Source organism: Canis lupus, chromosome 2 (genome assembly GCF_003254725.2).
Source record: "Canis lupus dingo isolate Sandy chromosome 2, ASM325472v2, whole genome shotgun sequence".
Taxonomy (NCBI): domain Eukaryota; kingdom Metazoa; phylum Chordata; class Mammalia; order Carnivora; family Canidae; genus Canis; species Canis lupus.
The window spans coordinates 53,856,071-53,877,776 of record NC_064244.1 but is presented as its reverse complement, the minus strand read 5'-3'; the positions used below and the strand labels follow the sequence as shown (position 1 = coordinate 53,877,776).

The following is a 21,706-nucleotide window of genomic DNA, read 5'->3' as shown; positions in this document are numbered from 1 at the left end:
ACGGGCCCTGGACGCGGCCTTTGTCATGGTAATGGGGAGGCGCCCCCCACCGCCCTTCCCTGGAGATTAATTAGGAGCCGCTGCTGAATGGCAGCCGTCCCCGGGCTGTGGGGGACAGGCGATGGCGGTGCCCCAGGGCCTCCCTGAAGGGGTGGGCTTGAGCCTGCGGGCCTGGGGAGGACGTGGACAGACTCCCCCCTTCAGCACGGGACCCAAGGTGCTGCATAGGGGCGCGCGTGGCCAGGAGAGGCCTGCTGCCCGGACGCAGCGGGGACGACACCCGTGGAAGGGGACTGGAGGGCCAGGAGTGCGAGGCACAGGGCAGCTGGCGTCCCTCAGAGCTCGAGCGTGCGCCACGTGGCTGCTGCGTGGACTGAGCGCGGACTCGGGCGCCACGGGGAATGGGGCACTGGGCCGCCACTCAAGGACCCGCGGAGGCCGAGGGACGTGCGCCCCACCCAGAACGGGCCAGAGGGGTGGCTGGAGGGTGAGCGAGCAGCGGGGGGCCGGCAGCTGGGGCGGGGGCTCTGTGCGGGGTCACATCACCAGGCGAAAACCTAACTAGTGCCACCGAGTTGTGTGCGTGAAAATGGGTAAGGTGGCAAGTTCTGTGGGTGTTTTTCTCGATTTCCTCAGAACTTAAAGCAGAGTGATGACAGGCCCGAAGGGCGGCCCAGCACCTCTGGCTGGGTGGCCGGGGACACGTGAACGGCACCGCAGGCCCAGCTGGGGCCGCGCCAGGAAGGCCCCCGAGGGCCCAGAAAGCGCACGCCGACCTAGCCGGCCGCACCCGCGAGCCCGTCCTCCCCGCTGTCCCATGTCGCCCATGAGCCAGCAGGTGCCCACCGGCGATGGAAGCAGCCCCCGCGACACCTGAGCAGCATCGACCGCCCCCTGCCCCCCGTCAGCACGGACACCCGGGCCAGCGACCTCGGTGGGGGCGCTGTGGGGACACAGAGGCCGTGAGGGGCGGGGGCCAGCTCCAGGGCCACGCGGCCGGCACGTGTGTGGACCCGGTGCCCTGGGTCGGGGGGGGGGGCAGCCGCTGGGAGGGGGACGCGGCAGGGACGACGCCAGACCCACAGCGGCAGGGACGCGCTTACGAAGCAAGCCAGAAGGCATAACAAGGCTGTTGGCAAAAAAGCAAAAAGCAAAAGAAAGAAAAAAAAGGTCAAAGGTAGCAGCAAACCCACACGAGGGAGGGGACAGTAAGAGAAGGTGTGCAAGGTCTTACTCCGAACGCCTGGAAACCAGGAAAGCCGCAGACAGGACAAGGCCGCATGGCCCGAGCAGGCGGAGCCCCGAGCTCCCAGCAGGATGCCCGCGCTGGGCCGTGGAGGGCGCAGGCACCCCAAGAGCCACAGCCCCCGCCCGCCGGGCTCAGCTCTCAGGGCAAGCGTGCCCACACCCCGGACACGCAGCGGAGGGTGGCCCCGTTCTCCCGAGGGCCCCGGGGCGCCCCGCTCACCGCCGCTGCACCGCAAGCGCCGAGTCACGGCCGCGGGGCCCTCCTCCCCCACAGCCACCTGCAGACCCCGGCGGGCTCAGGGGTTCCACGGGCGCCGCTCCTTAGGCCCATGGCTGGAAATACTGGGAGCAGGGACAGGGACGGCCTCGCCACCACCGCAGCTCCTCCAACAAAAGCCTTTTTATAGGATTGGATTTAAATGAAGGAGGGGATTTAGGGGGGGTTGGGGGAGAGGAGCTTGAAGCCCTTGCCCCTGGCCAGCTGCTGGCAGAGGCCTTCCTGGCCGACTGGGCCTCCTGGCGCCCCGCCTGCCCCCCGCCAGCTCTCCGGGTCACCCGACGCCTGCGAAGCCGCATATTTGCGGAATGTCTCACGCCGGGCCGCCGGCCAGGCGTTCTGAGGGAGAGGCCACCACCCTCGCCTGCAAAGGTCTCGTTCAGCTGCTTCAGAGACGAGGTTCCCAGGAAAGAAAGACACTGGGCTGTGGCCTGCCCCCCCCCGCGCCCCGCTTCACGACCACAGGAGGCTGCCCGCACAACACGCGGCCCCGCTCAGCCTCGGTCTGCGGGAAGCAAACGCAGGGGCTCGGCTGATGGCACGGGCACCACTTTGATAAAAAAGCTCCCCCACCCCCCAAAAAAAAATAGAAGAGAAAAAGAAACCACCCTTTGATGGCTTCCCCACAGAACTCAGGGCAGCAGCGAGGGCCCGACCCTGGGGCGAGGGGCAGGTGCACAGCGGACAGAACAGAGTCCTGTCGCGCCCCAGCCCCGACGCGGCAGGTCCTTGAGGCCACAGACGTCCGTCTGCGTCCCGCCGGAGGCTCGGAGGCCCGAGCTAGTAATGGCTGAAACGCGGGGAGGGGTTTCCAGTCGTGCCAAGCCTGATCGATCATCTGAATCCGTGCGTCTTCCAGGATTGCGCGGTTTCGGGGCTCACAGGCTCGCGGCCCCCCCAGGGACCCTGAAATCTCGGGAGGCCAAGGGTCTTTGCCAGGCGATGCTTCTGGGGCCGCCCCCCGCGGAGCCGAACGGCCGTGTGCAGCACAGGCTCTGCCCAGGTTCTGAAGAGGCCACCAGGACTCGATCTGGGGACACCCGCCACTGAGGCACGGCCACCACCAACCCCCGTCAACCCTGGAACCTGCCGATCGCCCACAGCCGACCCTGCGGCCCACATGCCGGCCACGGGAGCCCAGGAGGTGACATGATCACAGGGGGGCCCAGCCCAAGGGAGGGGGCGCTGGATGCAAGTCCAGGATGCGCTGGTGGCCCCAAAGACACCCCCGGGCTGCAGGTCCCTGCAGACGCCGCACAGGACGGCAGTGACTCCGTGGGTCTCAGGATGGACACCGCATTCCCGCTCCCATGGGCAGCACCACCCGAACGTGCTACCTCCAGCTTCCCACGCAGCATGCCCTAGACACGGGAAGAGAAGGGACGAGGGGAGCCTCCGTGTCCGCTCAGGACAGGGTGCCGGCGCCGCTGGAACAGACGCCCCGGGGACCGGGAGGGGCGGTGGGGCCGAGGGCTCCCCGGCCCACCCCCGTGGCCCAGCCACACCTGCCCGCCCCTCCGGCCCCCCTCCCCAGCTGAAAACCAGACCCGATTCTTCACGGAAACGGAATCTGATCATCGTGATCAGCCCCACTAAAAAGTCCGATGCGAGGGAGCAGAAACTTGGAGAGGGTTAAAGAGGACTCTGGAGTTAGAGGCTTGGGATAAGGGACTGGGATTACTGGGATAAAAGCGAGGGCTGGAGGTGAAGCAAAGGCCACAGGCACAGACTGTTGTGGTTGGAGGGAGAAGAGAAAGGAGGAAGGGAGGGCAGCGGGCAGGGAGGGAGGAGACAGAAAATAAAGGCCGGGCATTGTCCAGCTCTCCCTCCACGCACCCAAGTGGATTTGCAAAGACGAAACCTCTTGCCTCCAACCTCCACGTCCATAAGAACACTTCCCAGGCCAAAGTTTAGCTAAATGGAGGAAATCAAGAAATGCAAGGAACTCTGTGCAGGGACTAAAAATTATTTACCAATAAGTCTGCCTGCAGCTTTTATTTTATTTATGTATTTTTAAAGATTGTATTTATTTACTCATGAGAGACCCAGAGAGAGAGGCAGAGACACAGGCCGAGGGAGAAGCAGGCTCCATGCAGGGAGCCCGACGCGGGACTCCATCCCGGGACCCCGGGGTCACGCCCTGGGCCCAAGGCAGACCCCTCAACCGCTGAGCCCCCCCAGGGGCCCCTACCTACAGCTTTTAATGACAGGTTTTTATTTGGAAGCTCGGACAGGCCTCGTTTCTGCAGGAACCCACGTGGTAACGAAGCAGACACGCTAAGCGAAGGAGGAGGCGTGCAGACAGCGGGCTGGCGTGGGGTGGGGGGCGCCCACAGCAGCAAAGCTCTCCGGAATCTTCTTACAACTCAGGGGCCCGGTGGGAAGGTAGGTCCTGGGCTCCCTGGGGGGGGGGGGGGGGCGGTTCATGCAGCAACCCTGTTTCCAACAGCCTCTGTTGGTTCTCCCCGACTCCCCCTCATCACTGCTAAGCCAGGAAAACCGAGGGCGGGGCCGGGGGTCACAGCTCCCTGGAGGCCACAGGAGCCCCCACCCAGCAGAGGCCTCCCTGCTCCCAGGAGGGCGCTCTCCCCACGGACGAGCTGTCAGCGACCTGGACCGTGATGCCACGGTCCCCAGGGGTGCACAGTGTGACCCAAGGTGGGTCCCCGCTGTGCCACAGACTGTCCCCCTGCCCCCCGCCCTGCTCCGAGGCGCACCCCAGTCCCCCCTACCCCGACTTTCCTGGCAACGGCGCTGCTTCTCTATGGCAAACAGGCTCGTTTGCTTCTGCCTCTGTTTCCCCTCTGGCGTCATCCCCGTGCCCGTCGCATGGCTCTCTAGCCCCGCGTGTGTTTAAGAGACAGAGAACCTGGATTCCACTGCAAACAAGCTCGGGAGCCTTCCTTCCTCAGTGATTCTTTTTCATTTAAACAAGTCGATCGTTGCTTAGGAATGAGACAGCTTCTCGAAGATTTTACCTTCAACACCTTCTGTGCAGCACAGAACTTAATCGCTACAGCATCTGAGTCCGTGACCATGTAGTTTAGTGTCTCGTGTGTCTGCCCATCCCTCCACCCCATCCTTCTCGGGTTCTGCGCCGCCTTCTCCGCTACGTTTCCCTGAGCACCAGACGCCCAGCTAAGCACGTAACCCAAAGGGCCCGGCCTGCCAAGGCTGCCCCCTTGCCCCAACCACACACACTGCGCACGGTACAGGCGGAGCCTTGCTCCTGGGGCAGAGGGAGCCCCACCTTGCCCTTCGCATCCCCTCCTGTTCTAAGCTCTGGGGGACAGCTTGCACTGGGCACAGACCCGACGGGGACCCTAGACTCCAGGTGGCGGCGGGTTCTTGTCATACCCTCCCTCTCAATCCCCTCTATGGGGTTGTTCTCCCGAATTCCATTCTCCTGGGGCCTCCTCTTCCCTCTTCTCTCCCCCACCCCGCCCCTTTTTCAAAAGCCTCAAGGCCGAGGAATGAGAATCCAGGCTACCAAGGGTTCGAAGCAGGAGAGAGTGAAAGAAGTTGGATTTTTTTTTTCTTTTGCCCCAATGTTCCGGCCCAGCTGAAAAAAGCAGAAAGAAATAGCATGGACGGTATTGATGACGGTCTGACTCCCTGGAGAACAGCTAAGGAGAAACTGCAACACCAACGTGGGCTCCAGCCAAGGGGGAGAAGACACCCTAAAAGTCGTTTCTTCAACAAGGTACAGATTTTAGAAGGCTGCCACTGGGGGTTGGGGCGGGGGGGGGGGGCGGGAGGCACACGGAGCCAAGGGCCCTGGGCTACCTGTCGGGAGACCAGCTGTCACCAAAACCAGATCCACATGTGTCTAGTGCTCTAGTATTCATTCCCACAGCACCTCCCTCCGGGTCTGTGCCCTGGAGCCCTGATGATGATGGTACTTGTCCAAGGGTGGAGCCGGGGCCTCTGGGCCACCACAAGCTGGGAGGTCCCAGTGCCTGTTCCCTAAGCAAAACCTGCTGCAGACAGACACACACACTGATGCCTCTCAGGCACAAGAAGGAAAGACCTTCTGCCTTGAAGATTCGAGGAGTCCAGCAGCCATGGGGAGAACCTCCTACCCCTGAGCCTGTGGGAACCTGTCACTCCTACAGCATAAGAAACCAGAATTGCCTCATCTCGTAGAATGGGGGGGACCTAAAGGAGCTCCAGCGACAGTCCCATGCCCCCCCCCCCCCCCCCGCTGTCTTTAAAGATGAAAAAGACAAGCCTCGGGGGTGAACAGTGGCCTGTCATAGGTAAGCGACTGTTCTACCTGTATGGCTGCCAGGGCAGATCCTATGCCCACTGCAGACAGTTCTACTTGGGAACAGGTGCTAAGCTACTAACAGCACTACCTTTCGTTTGTGCTGCACTTGACCATTTATAAAGTCTCTGCATGCAGGTTACCTCAGGGTATCACAAAGATTATTATCACCCCTTTTTTATTTTACAGATAGGGATAAAATAAGCTGTTAAAAAAATTAAAAACTAAAACCTAGTTTAAGATTTGATTTATCCATTCATGAGAGACACGGAGAGAGGCAGAGGCACAGGCAGAGGGAGAAGCAGGCTCCCTGTGGAGAGCCCGATGCAGGACTCAATCTCAGGACCCCGGGGTCACGCCCTGAGCCGAAGGCAAGCGCTCAACCCCTGAGCCACCCAGGCGTCCCTTAAACTAAGTTTTAAATCTAGCCCCTCTGACTCCTGATCTCTACTCTTGCCACCGACCCTCAACGCTTCTCAGACTATGTTAGGAGTTTACTTGGTCTAAATCTTTACTTTTTAAAAATAAGATTTGCCTGAGATACATTTTCCTCAGAATGTTATAGAGTACTCGCTGCATTTGGGATATGGGTCTGGGGAATTCTTTGTTTGGGGGATACCTGCCATGTGCCTGATGCCCTGCCAACTAGTAGGTTAAACCATGAGATTGCCAATCTCACCCTCATGTCAACGCAGAAATAGCACTTTCCTGTGGCTCAAGAAACAATTAGACTTCACCTTCTTGAGGTCAGAGCAGGTTTTTTAATTTTATTGGTCTTCTCCTGGCCTTTTAAGAGATGTCGTATTCCCTGTTTACTAAGAAAGTATAAATTAGGGATGCCTGGGTGGCTCAGCGGTTGGGCAGCTGCCCTCGGCTCAGAGTTGGGGATCGGGGTCCCGGATCGGGGTCCCTGCATGGAGCCTGCTTCTCCCTCTGCCTATGTCTCTGCCTCTCTCTCTCTCTCTCTCTCTGTGTGTGTGTGTGTGTGTCTCTCATGAATAAATAAATCTTTAAAAAAAAGTATGAATTATTTAGAGGACACAGTTTTCTAGAGACTAATTTAGGCAAATTAGTGTTACCCCTTCATAAACTACCACTGAAATGAAAACATGGCTGGGATGCCAGCCCTATCCTGATGGGGAGAGAGTTTAATGGGGGTGCTGGAGTTCTGACAGTGTCTCACTTGGAAAGCCTAAGTCAGAAGTGATGTCTGAGACACAGCAGGAGCTCAATCAATATTTGATAAGGGGATGAATAATAAAAATGGCTAAGATATACTGAATAACTGCTCTGGGTCAGCCACCAACCTAAGTTCTTTATGTAGGGTCATTGCATTCAATCTGCACATTCATCCTATGACGAAGGCCCTATTCCCATTTTATAGACAAGAAAAGTGAGACATTGGGCAATTCAGCAACAGCCCTAGGGAATAAACAGTGACACGAGGCTGGAAGCCCAGGAAGTCACCATCCAGAGCCAGGCTCTTAGCTCATGAAACACTTTAGTTTAGTTTAGTTTTTAAAGATTTTATTTTTAAGTAATCTCCACACCTACTGTGGGGCCTAAACTCACCACCTCAAGACCAAGAGTCACATGGTCCACAGCCAGGCGCCACCCCCACCACCACAAAAAGGCATTTTAAAGGGACAAAGGAAGACAGATGACAGCTGGTTTGATTTGGGGTCTGTTGAGTTTGAGGTTCCCATGGGAGAACCGGGTGGCCCTGTCCAACACGCCAGCAGAAACGTGGACGCGGGGCTGAGGCAACATGTTGGACCAGATCTGGGAGCCATCAGTGTATTTTTAGGTGATGCTCTTGGAGCGAGAGCAAAGGGTGAGTACAAGAAACAGAAAGCCCCCAGAGGTGATGGAGAAAGAGCACCAGAGAGGTGATGGCACCACCGCCTTCTCTGCTCGCCTCCTCCCCAGTCCCCGAGGTGACCTGTGACTGTGGTGCCTTCTTGATTTGTAAACTTAATCCACCTCCACAGAGAAGAGAGTTGAGGCTGACTATTCCAAAGACTTTAAATAATCCAATAATAACTCGCATCTGCTTTTCAAATCCAACCTCAAACATAGTACTTGGACCCGCACATCACTGCCACGTTACACTGCTTAGCCCTGTGGGCATGGCCTTAATTTCTGTCTGGGACACATCTGCCTGGTGGACAACAGACGGCCGGCTGGCACTTCCGGGGGTGTAAGATGCCCCATGGTCATCTGGGGAACTCAGTACATGCACAGCCCACTCGCAGTCTGATTCAGAGGCCGGGGGTAGGGCCTGGGGCTCCGCATTTCTGCAATCTTTCAGATAATTCTGATCGTCCTGAGGCCCCTTCTTTGAGAATCAAGACAACATAGGCCAAAAAATACGCTACTGATCAGCAACAACATAGCAAGTGATCTTTTTTCAAGTCACCCTCACGCTGGTCTTCATGTGTTACTAGCCCAGTGTCCCAACACACTGCCAGGATTATTTCCCTTGGGAGCCCGTGTGCTCATTAAAGACTCCAACAACTTTCCCCAGTAAGGGCTGATGCGAGGAATCACCTGACACTTTTATCCGACACTTAATTTGCCATCAAACTCCGGCCGCTGATCGAATCCAGGGAAACTGCTGACCTTTCACCCCCGTCTGTTACCGTTTAGAACCAAATCATCAGAGTCTTCGCGCTCCAAGCCGGATCCCCTAAACACAGAAATGAAACGAGGCCTTCTGGTGCCGGCTTTCGAAAAGGTGACAGAAAAAGCGGAATGTGAACAGCTGCCCTAAGAGACGTCACACCTGCATCAGACCCCTCGGACACCTTAGCTCTAAGCCGAGGCCAGAGGTGGCGGGGGGGGTGGCCCCGGCGGGGGGTGCCCAGCGCGGCCAGACCCACTCCTGCCCCGGGCTGGGGGCCAGGAGCCCCCGCGAGGACTTGCCCTCGGAGCCGCCCAGGGGCGCTCACGGCCACGCTCGGCCGCGTGTGTGGTGGCTCCCGCTCCGCCCGGTAGAGCGCAGGGCAGGAGGTTCTCGGGACTTTCTCCGGCGAAACCCTTCACCGGCCACCGGGCCCCCCTCGGCCCAGTGCAGACCCTGGCGCTTGGCAGGGGACGCCGAGCGGAGGGAGCGGGCACGCGACCTGCCTCAGCCTTCAGCGGCCCTCAGCGGCCCTCAGCAGCCTCCTCAGGACGCCCTCGCGCTGCGCCTCCACCCAGCCCGCCAGGCCTCAGGCGGGGGCTCCTCGGCTTCGTCCTCCCCCCTCACGGCATCTCGTTTCCCGGCCCTACTATTAACGCGCCCGCGAGGTGCCCCGGCCTTCACCAAGCCGCCGCGTCCATTCAGTTGACGCCAAGTAACGGACACTTTCAGCAAATCGGGTGCTCGTGCTAACGGGTCGCCGCATCGGCCTCCATCCCCGGGGCACAGCTGGCTTCAAGGGTGCTAGCGGATGACCCCGACCACCTTGGCCCCACCTAAGGCCTCAATCCTACTTACACCTCACAATCCATGCCCTACAGACCCGGTTGGCCTGTTGTCCCTCTGGGAACATCTCCTGTCCCCTTCGGCTCCCAGAACCGTCTCCGTGGCAACATTCTGAGGCTGCTGGATGGTCCCCGTACCCTAGAACCCACTTAGAGGAAGCGTATGAAACCGTGCACGAGCCCTCGGCTCCGACTGAACGAGGCCGCCTCAGCTAACAGAACGCTGTCGCGGCCTGCGCACGTCTCGGGGCAGCCCGCCTGGACTTCCCGGGAGGTGGGCGCTTGCCCTGTAACCCTCACAGGACCCAGGCCAGGCGTTCCACCCACAGGCATTCAGGTACGGACGGCCTTTTGCACAACAGGACAACTAAAGATACAGACCGCCGTCTACCGCGCACGCCACCCACGTCATTTCGGAATTGGGATTTAACACAATCGTGCAGATTGAAATCCAGCCTTTAGGAAAAGGAGTAAATCAAGAGATGGACCTTCCAGAACCTGGAAAACATACCCCTGAGTCACCACTAGCAGAAAGCTCGCCACCATATGTAATTAAGAAGGAAACAGGGTCTATCTAGTTCCTTTTATGTGATCAGGGCCACGAAAACATCCCCAAGGGTCAAGAGTTGTTTGCCTTTTTTTCACAAGTAAACAATTCTGCCTCTGGTCACCAGCCACCACTTATGGTTCCTAAAAGAATTAAAATAGGGCATCGTTGGGAAGATTTCGTTTTGATTTTATAGTCAACTATGAGGTCACTGCCAATGGGGTGCCACCGCATGTCCCCACACCACACTTGACCTTCTCGGAAGATTGTTGCCAAACAACTGTATCTGCAGACCTAGGATAATTTGATGTAGGAAACGGAATAAATTCAGGGTCACGTATTTAGTTAATATTCACTCGACAGGCAGAGATTTGTTTCTGACACGGGTCAACCTAATCTGGCTGAGGGGCATTTTCAAGGCATCGATAAATGTATTCTGAACCAGCAGACATAGCTTCCCTGAAGACAAAGGCGCAAAACCTACCGTGCGGACGGGACTCCGACAACAAGTAAATACTACCCTCTTCCATCTTCTTTTAAGAAAGACTGAAATTCCAGAATGACTTCAGAATGAGTTCAGGGAGGAAGGCTAATAAACTGGGGACTAGGGCAAAAACTAGCTTTTCAGAAAAATCTCCAGATTTCAATTTCCATGAGAAATAACAGGTTTTCCTAAGAAAATTGCCGTGCAGAAAATGACTTCCTACATTCCTATCTTGCGTTATCCTCTGTTGGTTGCTCTTTATGTATTGACACCCTTGGAAATAGATGCAATTACGGATAAGCATGCTAAGCACAGTTCTTATGAGGCACCACTCTCCGTTCTTTCACAGGAAAGCGTACCCTGGGAGCACATCCTGTCCCAGGAGAAATGCTGACGGGTAAGCCAGCCCCGCGGAAGAACAGACTGACTCGGACTCCGCGGCGTGTCCCCTGCTGGAGCTCCCGAGTATCACCCGAAGAGAGCATCTGCTTCTGCTCCCAAGAGCAGCACCGAGCACTTCCCCACCTATTCTGGAGTCGAGGCTGGCTGTCAGAATGAAGGGTTGGAGAAGCAGAAGCCAGAGCACACCTGAGCCCTTGGGGCTCAGGACCCGGAGGGTAGCCCGGGCTGCACAGGGATGGGGGCCCCAAGGGGGGTGAACAGTGCCTGCCTGACCTGCTCCCTGAGGTCAGCAGCCCAAAGAGGGGAGGACCTAACCTGTTCCTGGTCACCAGCCCCTGGAAGGACAAAAGGGCCCCCCAAGCCCAGGAAATCGTGATGTAAATCCCGGGTCAGGTTTAAGGCTTCGGCATTCTTTTTCTAAGAGATTAGAATGGCCCGCTACTTTCCCAACTGCAAGGCTGGAGTGCAGAAGGCCAGAACCTGGTGTGCTGGTCACAGTCGGGGATCGCACTAGAAGGGTCCGGCACTCTCCCCAATCTGGGTTTTGCAATTCAGTACAGGCTGATATGGAGAGGCAGGTACCGGTGGGCTCACCGCACTCCAGGTAGGGGCAAAGCACACGGTTTAAGAAAAGGGACCGTTTTCCATCCTCCCTCCAGGCAAATGAACGTGACCCTTCCATGGAAGCCTCGCCTTTTTCAATGAACAGGTACCAGGCCCTGAAATGCCTCCCCTCTTGCAGAGGACAATTCCGGATTGGGCTGCGGATGCGGCTCTGGAAGCAGCTTCCTAATTGAAATCAGACCAGCACACCAGTTCCAGGTGAGGAGGATGCGCTATCTTTTGCGACGTTAGGCCTCGAGAAAAGGAATCTGCCCTCAGACAACAAGGACAGAAAATGGAAAAGAAATGAAGTTTCATATATAAGGTAGGTCCCCTCCCCACCACACACACACACACACACACACACACACACACACACACACACACAGGCATTTGACTACATATTGTGTAGCTTCAGGGTACTGCGGCTAAATAGCGAATCTTTAAAGTTTCATAGGAATTTCAAAACATCTGGGGAAGCAGCTCAAATTTATGTCCCTTTTTTTCCCCTAAAAGGATCTGAGCTGCTGCTCTCAGGTGTCTTCTGTACCATTCTGGAAGATCTCTGCACTGCCTTTCTTTCAGAGCCAGTAAAATGCATGATGAAATTTTCTAAATGTCTCATGTCTACAAAACCGCTTTGAAGATCAAGTTACATCTTTTTCTTATTATGAAAAAAATCAAGGGTTCTTGCAGCAAAGGTAAGAAGTCCACTGACCAATACTATGACCTCTGGACTTCTGATGTCAGATGTGGAAAAAAAATATTTCTCTTCCCTAGTCCATTTTTTTTTCCAACATGAAAAGCCTGTGCATTTTGATAAGCCTCCATTAGAGAAACCATTATTTTCGTGTGCTGGTCTGTTTTTATTTGATTTAAAGAATGACAGCCACCCAAGGGTATCTAATCGGACACTAGAGTTACATGGTTGGACGAGCTTAAAAAAATATTCTGAGTATCTCCTATTAATAGATATTAATTTAAGTGGGCTCGATCGTGTGCCCTCTCGAGCTTGCATCTGAGTCTTACGATCTACAGAGAGAGGTGGCTTGTCCAGGGAAGTCGCAGAGAGAGAACCACCTCATCCTTTATTAACATTTTCTGGAAGTTATGATGACTACTCTGGGATTTCGTCTTACTTTCTATTCTCCCCATAGGTGAAATTTTTGCCATGGTTGAAAAAAACTCAATGAATTTCAGACTATGGAACAGATGCTGCGGAAAACATCACAGGTAGGAAAGCATACCCTTCTGCTCATGTGTTTCCTATAAAAACTTGTAAATCCTTATAAATTTGCATCCTCTGTTCCCCTCTGTTCTCTCTCTCTCTCTCTCTCTCTCTCTCTCTCTCTCTCTCGTTTGTTTTTGGCAATATCAGCACTTTGGCCTTTTCTGCGTTGCCTCTTTGGTTTCCAAGCTTTCCAACTCGCAGAAGGCTGTGCGTGGCCACGGAGGCCAGGACCCTGGGACACGCCATGGGGGAAGCGTCCTGGGGCTGAGCACCCGAGCTATGCCCCACAGGTGGTTCCATCTCTAGGTCAGCTGCGCCAACCACAGCCGGGGGCCGGAGCCTCGGGTGCCTGGTCTGGAGCCTTCGCACATGCCGTTCCCGCTGCCTGGGGTACCTGTCACCTCTCGTTTACTTGACTGCCTCCGATTATTCCCCAGGTCTTAGAGACACGGCACGACCGTTTGGCAGGTCCTAGAGTGCCCCATCCCAGGGCACCAGCGCTCCCGTCCTGTGCCCACGAGCACAGCTCGGGGCTTCGGTGCACGGTTAGCGCGGAGGCCCACTGTGACGTCAGGGGTCAGACTGCACGACGGACTCTGGGAGGCGCGGCCAGGGCCTCACTCACCAGTGGAGAGGGCCGCGTGGAAAAGCCTCCCGACCTGAAACTCTAGTTCAAAATTTCTGAAAAGAATACGGTAATATTGGCTGAAGTACGGATGGAGAATAGTTGAAAAGAGGCTTTGCCAATGAGGCAGATGGAAGAACAGAGAGGCTGATTTAGGCTGAAAGTCAGAGTTAGAGATTTTTAAATCACTGCACAAAATGTATCCGGCACAAGCTATGAGCCCACCTATTTGTGAATACCCAGGAACTGGCTGTTAAAATAGGTCACTGACTGAACTTAGTCATTAAATAAATGACTATTTTGCTTACATATACGGGCCCTAAACCCAATCGACTGGCCATTTAAAGGATCTTAGAGCCAACGAGGCACATTCCCACAGACTGGCTGAGGGGCTGGTTATCTTAGAGGGCGTCCGGCAGCCGCCGTGGAGAGGGCTATGAAGCGGCAAGCTAACGGCTCGCCGAGAACCAGCAGGCCTAGGACGGTGGCTCATGACGCTGCTGACATCACAAACACGCGTGGTGCTCATGAAAATGACACAGGACGAGGCCCGATGGAGACCGAGTAAATCAGGATCCGTAGAGTCAGGGCTGACACCTGGAGGTTGGCCAGGTGGGGATTCCGATCACCAGGCAGCTTTGGGAGGGTTTCGAAGGGCTTGCATATAAGACGGCCCCTGGATGGGCCCGAAGAGGGGAGAGAGAGATGAGGCAGGACGGCAAGCAGACAGCAGGGAAGCTCCAAGCCCTTGGGGATGAGGCCGCACGGTCCAACTGGGGGCGTGGAGCCAGTAACCCAGGTTTATAGAAATGTCCGTCTGCACAAATCTATTCCAAATCCTTGTTTTTCAGACACAGACATGAAGTCTCAGAAAGGCTAAGGGACTCGTCCAGAGTCAGAGAGCAAGATCACAGCCAAGCCGGGAGTCAAGTATGCGTATCCTGACGTCCAAGCCTTTTCTTTCCAAAAGGACGACTGCAGAAGCCAAGGAGGCTACCACAGGGCCTCCTGACCCCAGAGCTGTGTGATCTAGGCGCTTCCCTCCTACACCTATACCCACGCAGCAAACGGAAACTGTGTTTTTATCATCCATTAAGTGGTGTCATCTCAAGTGACCTAAAGGGTCTCTGATTCTTAATCCAGATGTTGCTCAGATTCCGGAAGCCAAGGATGGGCTGCAAGAGAAGCAATGTAAGCCCAAGGTCTCAGGTTACCTGTTCGGGGCAGTGACGGCAGAAATATGGACTCCCATCCACTCAGGCTAATACTGCTGATGGTTCATCCTCTCTTAGAGAAAGAGCGGAGCGGCAAGCCTGTCTTACCTACAGAACGCTGTAGAGCGGCCGCAGGGATCTCCAACACAGAGCGTCCGGCGAATGTCCTCTCCTTGGCTCCTCTGGTTTGCCCCTCGTGGGAAACTCCAAAGGATGGATGAGATGAAAACCCTCGCACACTACCCTGGAAGTCTTCGCACCGGGTGGCATCACCACCCCGAGCAACCCTTGCTGCGCTGTAACCAGTAGTCCCCCGTGCACGTGCAGAGAACGTGCAGAGAACGGTCTCCAAGTGGAGGGTACACAATTTTTTTTTTAAATGACAGTGATTTCATATTTACTAAGTCCCTACTATGCTGGGTCCCTCACGATGCATGGAAACAGCACAGCCCCTGGGCTCCACTGTAATGGAATCCGAGGTCAGAAACAAACATTTCGTGACCATCCTTGTATTTCTTCAGAACTGCTGCACCGGCATAAGCATGCAGTAACGCACGTAACTACCAGCAGTAAGGTAGTGAGCTGTTTATACAGAGCTCCTTCCTTCTGTTCTAGATTAACACCCTTGTTTAAAAAAGAAAAAAATGCTTTCCTTTTCCTTAGAACCATTTTCTTTTCATCTCTCCTCCGAGAAGTGAGATAAAAAGGGAGAAGAAGAAGATGCCCTTCCCATCATGTCACATCAGAGATCGCTCAAGGTGGTAACTTTGAGAAGACGTCAGAGGAAATGAAGGGGCCTTGAAGCTGTCCCAGCACCAAGGACTTGAATGGGGGGTAAAAAAAAAAAAAAAAAAAACCACTTCTGCCTCTGTGTTCGGCTCTTCCCTTTCTCCCCAGCTCAGACACCTGTCAATCACCCCGGGTTTGCCCAAGTGACGCACCACATCCTTGATCACAGAACGTCAGCCCTCAAGCACCGCCACATCAGCCGAGTGCCTGGGCACCTAGCGTGGAGTGAGGCTGCCTACGGCGCTGCCTCAGACTTAAGAGCCCATCAGGACTCCCAAGGGGCTGTCAGTTCTGGCTCCTTCAACACCCGTTTCTCCCGCGCCGTCAAGAGAGCCGAGTGTGAGCAGACAGTGCAGAAGCCCCAGGGGTAGGAAAGAAGGGCAAGAGGAGGTCAAGAACATTACCAACTGTGCCAACGGCAACTGTCCCGGTCCATCCATCTGCCAGATTTCTTCCTGGCTACAGGGGCAGGAGGCCCTTTGGGTTGAAAAGAGTCTTGGACAGAAGCACTCCCAGTTCACTCATCCCTCCGCTGCAACGCCGGCGCTAGGACTAAGATCCGTGCAAACCAGACAGCCACCATCTACTGACTGCTCAGATATGCTCCTTGCATATTGTAACATTAATTCTGATCGTCAACAAGAGCTACATGATGAAATTCACTGGTTACGTTGAGACACGAAGTACAGAGAATTTAAGTCACTGGGCCAAAGCCATGGCTGGTGAGTGGCAAAGTGGACATTCAAACCCAGGTGCACCTGGAATCCAAGTTCATCTTCTCGGCCCCCAAGGACCACCAAGTCAAACACCCTGGCCAACTCAAGCTTATCCTCTTCTTGTCATCCGACTCAGACCTGGGATTCTTGTGGGTGGAGCTACCAAAATCTAAAGGAGAAGTGGTATGTTCCTACTAGGGCCAGCGTGTGGCCGAGGTCTGGGAGCACCATGGCTCTTCACGTGATGTAAACAGTGTGCTCTGCAGTTAAACAACCATGGGTACGTGTCCTGCAGCCTTCCTGGCACATGAAACCTCCCTTTCTCTAGGCCTAAGGCTAGACCTCACCTATCTCAGTAATACCCCAAGGCCCAGGACCAGTGAGCACTTAAATTCTGCGGTCTGTGTAGCTTTTTCTTGAAGATCTCCAAGGACAAAGACTGTCCAATGGCCTCTAGCAAGTCACACGGAGGATTCTGGTCCCTGAGATGGAAAGTGTGCAATCCCTTCCATTTGCCTTTTTTCTACTTGCTGCGGATGGAGAGAGGTCTTACCAGTCCGAGGTCGCCTCTACACCCATCTCAAGGAATACAGACCAGCCCTGTCACTCTCTGACTGACCTACAATAATATACATTCTAGCATAAAATGGTTGCAGCCCAGGCCACTGAAATGATAAAAGGTGGCACCACGAAACGATTAACCACAGGCACATTTATCAACCCTTCCCACAGAAAGAGGCTCATTTCTAAACAGTGCCGTCAGCCAGACTATTTCCAACCTATACTCAATTCCTAGACAACAGTCATGGTTGCTGAAATAACTGCAGCTATTTCTAGCCGGGCAAAATAAATACAGGCTGAAAGAAAAGTATAACTTGTAGTAAAAGATCTAACACTATTGCTCTTGATTAAGGATGCTCTTTGCTCTTCAGCATCTTCTCCAGAACAGCTGGGGAGTGGCTCTCAGAAGCGGGTTGTTTTGCTTTTTGCTTTCAGGGCTTGTGTTTGTACGTCCTCCACACGCAGGACAGTTGCCCACACGGCCCATTCTCTCGTTCCCTCATCGACACGATCTTTCCTCCTGCTTCCGGATTCTCATCCCAAGCTCAAAGGGAACATGGAAACACAAAACCAAAGCAGTGGCGGCACTCCTTCCCTTGCTCGGTCCCAAACCATGTTTCTGCCTTGCTCCACAAAAACCGAAGTGGCCATGTGTTTTAGCGCCAGCAGACCCCACGGACAGATACAGCGAGGATCAGGGGCTGGTCAGGTGCTGTTCCACCCTGTTCAAAGTCGGACTTTACGTGAACAGAGCTGCAGGCACCACCACCCCCCCTCAGGGTCAACCAACCACAAGAAAGGTCTGGATCCCACACTGCCCACAGAAGACGTTTCCTCTTAATATTGGGCTCAGACTCAGATAGGAATTTGGTATGAAACTTGAGTTCTTGGGGTGCCTGGGCGGCTCGGTAGGTGAAGCGTCTGCCTCTGGCTCGGGTCATGACCCCAGGACCCTGGGATGGAGCCTGCATCAAGCTCCCTGCTCCTCGAGGAGCCGGCTTCTCCCTCTCCCTCCCACTCCCCCTGCTTGTGCTCACTCTCTCGCTCTCTGTCAAATAAATAAATAAAATCTTAAAAAAAAAACTAAAGTTCCTGTAAGGCCCCCAAGACCCATCTGCAATCTTTACAGACATTCCTTTCTTGGCTTTTGTCATTCCATGCCTAGGCGGCTCCCTCTAAAATCCATCAACACCAGCCTTTAATGAACAGTAAGAGAGTCTAGAGGGCCCCTCTTCCTCCAGGGCGTAAGGATGTTTCTCTACAATGCAAAATAGCACCCGAAACACAGAATTTCATACACAAAGCCAGGCTGGAAGATAGCCAGCCCTTGGGAAGCAGCCCATAGTGATACTTTTCCTTGTGGTAACGTATCCTATTTGCCTTTCCAGAGTGATAATAACTAGCATCGAGTGCTTTCCACTTTCCACTTCCCAGGAGCTTTCCAGACCCTGGAACATTTCTGTTCCCTCCAAAGACACAGAGAGTTGTTGCTGCTTCTAAGGATTCCTATGAAATGACTCTAAATGTAGGCATAATGGGGTGTGATCTGTTGTCCTCGTGTATTAAGTGTATCATGTCAGAGGTTTGTCGTTTTCATAGATCAGGCCTACATTTAAGATATTTAATGTACTCTCACATAGGAATACCATGGCTGACCCCTACATAGCCGCCTTCAAGGAAGCACCTCCGGTCATGGTCTCACAGGTGATAGGCTCGTTCCGTTTTGCTTTGTTTCGGTCTAGACCACACACAGCACCTTCTCTCCCAGAGGCAACAATGAAAGAAGCCAGGGAGACGAGTTCAGGTCCAGACATTGCGGTTTGCCGGCCACAACCCCGGGGAGATGATTTAATCTCTCTCACCCTCAGGCTCCTCATCAGTAAGCGAGACTCTCTGCACACACACTCCATAGAGCTCTCGTGAGGGTGAGATGAGGTCTTGGGGATGGCAGCCGGGCACGGTCGCGGCCCTAGTCACTGCACTAACCCAACTGGATGTATGGCCCACGTCCTAGACTCCGCCCCTGGGCTCAGAGTCCTCCTGTGTGTCCCAGAGATGCCCCGATCACCTCCGCTGGGCACCCTCCGCCCCACAGCCTCAGTGCCTTGGACTGCTTCCACCTTGCCTCACATCTCATCCTCCTCTTTCACTTCCACCAACCACAGGTCTTGCATCTCGCTAGGAAATGACCCAAGCTGCCCTTGCTCTACCAAAGAACACGCTGGTGATGCTCTTCGACTTGGTCCTCCTAAAATCACAAGGCCCAAACACCGTCGAAAACGTCCCCTGCTGTGTTCAAGGGAACCCAGCCACATTTTGCAGACACCTCTCTCCTTCTCTCCAATTGCTTTAGGTTTCAGGGCCAGTCAGGACTGCACCCGTATGATCCATCTCATTGTAAGGAGCCCAACAGGCACCAGGGGACAGAGAATGATAATAACTAGCATCTAGGAAGAGCTTTCCACTTTCCACGTGCAAGGCAGTGTCGAGAGCATGTTGCCCGTGTTGTCTCCTCCACTCCTGTCATCCCCCAGGGTCCAAGAGCAATGGCTGGAAGCCTTGGACTCGGCTTCCCCGGCGGTGACCCATCAGCCGAAGGCCCTGAATCTTCTCGGGCAGGTATGGGCCATCTAGTCATTCTTTCTACTTCCAGGGGCCGAAATCAAGAACTCCTTCTCAATTCTGCTGCTCACTTGCCCCCAGACTCCCCTGCCCCCCCCCCCCCCCCCCGGTAACGGGAGACGTCCTCTCAGGCCACCCGGGGGGGGGGGGGGGCGGGGAACGGGGGCCGTGGCCAGCCTCTGGATCCCACGGCTGCTACTCCCAGCTGCAGCTGCTGACCTAGGTTTCGCTGCTCTTTGCGTTTCAAATAAGTTAATAAAAGCAACAAACTCAATAATAAATTGGAAATTTGTGCTTAAATCAACGATGACAAAGGCCTTTGCCTAACCCAGCATGCCCGGGCCAGCAGGTCAGTGATGCCCCTGACCATGCGGGACTCCCAGGGGTCACCCCGGGTTCTCACCAACGCCGCCCTCTCCACGCAGGGGGAAGAACGACACCTCCGGCAGGAGAGCGAGGTGGCGACAGACAGGAAGGCACCGTGCTGCCCTGTGACAGACACAGCGAGTGAGCTCGGAAGAGCAGACCAGGAATAAAGAAAAGAACCCCGGGCCCCTGCGTGGAGCCTGCTTCCCCCTCCGCCTGGCTCTCTGCCTCTCTCTGTGTCCCTCATGAATAAATAAAATAAATAAATAAATAAATAAAATCTTTAAAAAAAAAAAAAAAGAACAGAACCTCCCCAGGGAAATAGAAGCAAAATAGTAGAAGTAGTAGTAAAGCTTTTTGCTTTCAGGGCTTGTGTTTGTACGTCCTCCACACGCAGGACAGTTGCCCACACGGCCCATTCTCTCGTTCCCTCATCGACACGATCTTTCCTCTTGCTTCCGGATTCTCATCCCAAGCTCAAAGGGAACATGGAAACACAAAACCAAAGCAGTGGCGGCACTCCTTCCCTTGCTCGGTCCCAAACCACGTTTCTGCCTTGCTCCACAAAAACCGAAGTGGCCATGTGTTTTAGCGCCAGCAGACCCCACGGACAGATACGGCGAAGATCAGGGCTGGTCAGGTGCTGTTCCACCCGGGGCTGCTCACGGACGCCTCGTCCCAGGAAACGCTGTGGGAAGCAGCAGCACCCTGCAGTTGCCGTGGCCCCCCCTTCCATCCCCTCCTCACTCAGAAGGGATGTGGAGGTCAGCAGCGTGGGGGGCGGCGAGGGGGGCAGTCGAGCCCAGCCTGTGGGCTGGAGCCCAGTCCCGGTGAGTCCCCAGGTCCACGATGCCCTGTGGCAGAGCCCCGAGTACCCGCGTCTGTCCTGATGGTCCCGCCGACTCTCCGGGTTCCTTCTGCCGATCGTCCCACCAGGAGACAGGGCTCCCCACCTTTGGGGAGGGACGGTGGGTCTGCCCGTGAGAGCAGAAGTGCCCGGGGCGCCCCGAGCCCCGGCCGCGACTCCATGGCCAGCGTGCTGCCCACGCCTCTTCCCACAGCCTGAGCCACGGCGTTTGCGTCCACCTGGACACCGGGGCCCGTGCACGATGCTTCGGACACGAGGCCAGTTGCCAGTTACCACCAGAGAGAAATCTCAGCCCATGAGCAAAGGAGACGCCAACCCCGTGCCCCGCGGGCCGTGGGCGCGGAAAACCCGAAGTGGGGTCGGTAGTTGGTGTATAGTAACATCCTCTAGGAAAAGCAGACACGGGCCCTGGCAAGCTGAGGCGTTGGTTTAAATGGGCCAGTCTGCTTGTGTTGCACACGAAGCCGATACATTCGTGTTTGTAAAAACCAAGTGAGAATGAGCATCCACCCAATTTTAAGGAACAGATGAAAACTTAAGCACGTAAAAGATGTGGAAACAGCCAGGCCCCGGTCCTATTAGGAAAGTGGGATCCTGTGGGATCCCCACACACACCACGCGCAGCCAGATCCTGAAACAAGCCTAATCCCGCAGAGATGGTCCCCCCCCCTCCCCACCCGTGGTGCATGCAAGTGGCTACACGAATAGTCAGGAAGGAAAAGCCAACAATCCCAGAGACGCTGGCTTTGAGGAATAAATTTAAATTCCTATTTTGAATTTCATTTGTCTCACTTCCTCTGGCTACGGGGTGTATCTAGAGGTTCAAGAGAAGACCGTCTGGGAGCCCGGGGGGCTCAGTGGGTGAAGCGTCTGCCTTGGGCTCAGGTCATGATCTCGGGGTCCCGGGGTCGAGCCCCCCGTCGGGCTCCCTGCTCAGCGCGGAGCCTGCTTCTCCCTCTCCCTCTGCCCTCCTCCCTGCTTGTGAGCTCGCGCTCTAAGTAAAATCTTTAAAAAAGAGAGAGAGGACACTTCCCTTGTGCTCCCACCTCCTGCCCCACCGCCACCCGTTGTCCGCCACCCTGCTCAGCTCCATGGCTCTGAATGCAGCCCGGACAGAGGAGGGACACAGGAGGACAGAGGCCTCCCCACTGAGCGGGCTCCACCCGGGGGCGTCCAGGGGAGCTCCAACAACCTGTCTGCAAACTCAAGCTCTGCAATCCCAGGAAGCGGGACCCTAGGAAGCTCACCAAGGACCTAACCATCTTTTTAGCCCAGGCAGCAAATCGCCACCATGTCCTGTCGAACATAGGGACTCACCAGGTGTATGCTGAGGATCCGCGGAGAAACAGGCCAGTTCTGAAGACGGGGAGGTTAGATTCTGCTTACCGCCCCTCCCAGGTCTAGTACATTTTTCCAAG

The 21,706-nt window shown here is 55.2% G+C and overlaps 1 protein-coding gene and 1 long non-coding RNA gene across 3 annotated transcripts in view; one reads left to right on the top strand and one right to left on the bottom strand.

The window, feature by feature from the left end:
• The window catches only part of MAP1B (microtubule associated protein 1B), an 83,191-nt gene that overhangs the window by 23,729 nt on the left and 37,756 nt on the right, over positions 1–21,706 (bottom strand). The window lies entirely within an intron of this gene.
• LOC112659803 (uncharacterized) lies at positions 1,844–19,720 on the top strand. Of its 2 annotated transcripts, XR_007407026.1 has the most exons (7): positions 1,844–3,910; positions 5,088–5,228; positions 10,641–11,621; positions 11,813–11,997; positions 12,454–12,529; positions 18,786–19,051; positions 19,480–19,720. It is a non-coding gene; the product is annotated as an uncharacterized LOC112659803 (long non-coding RNA). The 2 variants fall into 2 exon arrangements; XR_003136508.3 differs by lacking the exons at positions 18,786–19,051; positions 19,480–19,720 and adding an exon at positions 14,004–18,748.